Source organism: Rhagoletis zephyria, unplaced genomic scaffold, assembly GCF_001687245.7.
Source record: "Rhagoletis zephyria isolate East Lansing unplaced genomic scaffold, Rhagoletis_zephyria_1.1 Rzeph_scaffold_01008, whole genome shotgun sequence".
NCBI classification, from domain to species: Eukaryota; Metazoa; Arthropoda; class Insecta; order Diptera; family Tephritidae; genus Rhagoletis; species Rhagoletis zephyria.
In genome coordinates this window covers 44501-46443 of record NW_016158092.1, presented here as the reverse complement: position 1 = coordinate 46443, position 1943 = coordinate 44501, and positions in this window count along the sequence as shown.

Here is a 1943-nt window from a genome sequence, read left to right as displayed (position 1 = left end):
TTTATTCCAAACTTTGCACAGTTGTTGGCCTTAATACAGCATACTAAATGCCGAAAATTTATAAAAATTCGGACAATAACCACGCCCACTTCCCATATGACGGTAATTTTCCAGAAATACGAAACTGCGATATTTTAGTAACTACTGAAGATTATTGACTCAAAATTGATATTTACAATAAGTTTTAGACGGAAAATAAGAATATTATAAATTTTTGGAAAATGGGCGTAGCCACGCCCATTATGTGTTACATGTGTATATCTTGGTAACCGCTGCACCAATTTCTTCCAAACTTGGCACAGTTGTTAACCTTGGTATAACATACGAAATGGCCGAAAATTTTTAAAATAGGACAATAATCCCATATAACGGTAATTTAGAGAAATACGAAATCTTCGATAAATCAGTAATTATTGAAGCTAATTTATTCAAAATTGATGCTGGCAACAATTCTTTACCAAGAAATACGTTTAGGATACAATTTTGAAAAATGGGCGTGGCACCGCCCACTTATGATCACATATATTAAGTATATCGGTAACCGTTCTACCAATTTGTACCAAACTCGGTATGGTTATTGTACTTGCCACGTGTAAGCAAAACGTTGAAAATTATTGAAATCGGACTAAAATAACGGCCGATTCTCATATAACGGTAAATTTAATAAATGCTTGAAACTTCAATATTTCGAAATTGAAGGACGCTAATTTACTCAAAATGGATACACCTCGGTTTACCATGTAGCGGTAGCTTTCGGAAAGGTGAAAAACATATATTTAATACTTGCGCCGGGTATTTAATGTTCGGTTCCGCCCGAACTTAGACTTTTTTACTTGTTTTTTTTAAGATTATTTAATTTATATTAATAAGTTTAACAGGGTATAAAAGTAATGTTTTTATCATAAGGAAAAAAATTGCCAAAATTCAATGGTAAGTCTTATAACTACTTAACTACCTAAAACTAAAACTTGGTTGTACTGAAATTTAATATGCTACAAAATTGCACACTCAAAATCTTCATAAGAAATTTAATCCAAAACCTCCAAAGTTATATTGATTTTTTATTTGAATAACGCACCAAGTATGAAATTTGGGGTAATATGGTTTTTGTCAAAAAATAAACAAATTTTTATAAAAAAAAAATAATAAAATAAAATCAAAATAAAAAATTAGTAGTCAAAACCTGTAAATATGTGCCTGGTGTGTAATTGTGATAGACACTTTATTAGCTTTTCTATTCTGAAATTGTTAAATGGTATTTGTTCTGAAGTAAATTAAAAAATATAAAATTTCCAAAACAAAGTTTATGATATTAAATGAGAAGTTTTAATATTTGTGGAATATTAAAAAAAAAAGTTCAAATATTTTATATGTTCGACTTTAGCATTGAATAACTTTAGGAGGAGTGAATTCATATGTGATTTTTTATAGCCTTAAATTTCTTTCAAAGATATACATACATCGCTCATTCCGACACGTTGACCTATGTCGTTTTCTTTCAACCTTCAAATGTTGCCTTCTTCTTAGCGCACAAATACTAAGAACAGGGCAATAAAAGGGCAACAGTTTTCATAGAAAAGAGAACGCATTAAAAAGCGAATTATAAAATTTCAAAATTGAAAGAAATGTTTTCATGGAAAATAGAAATTCCCGATGAAATCTAAATCTTAGAAAAGCGCTTCTTTTTTCACTGTTCTAAAAATATTTCACGAGGAATTAAAAAAAAATGAAATGGTCGATTTTTTACACCAGTCTAATGCGCAAATTATTACATGAAAAGTATATTGCAAGTACAAATATGTACATCTACTTTGCGGTTTTAGGCGTCTCGAAAAAACGACAAATAAAGCTAGCTTGCGGTTTGGATTTTCCTTCAGCTGACGATTTGATATTTTGTTTCAAATACCTACTGTTTGTTAAGGGAAAACTGAGCGAATAACTCA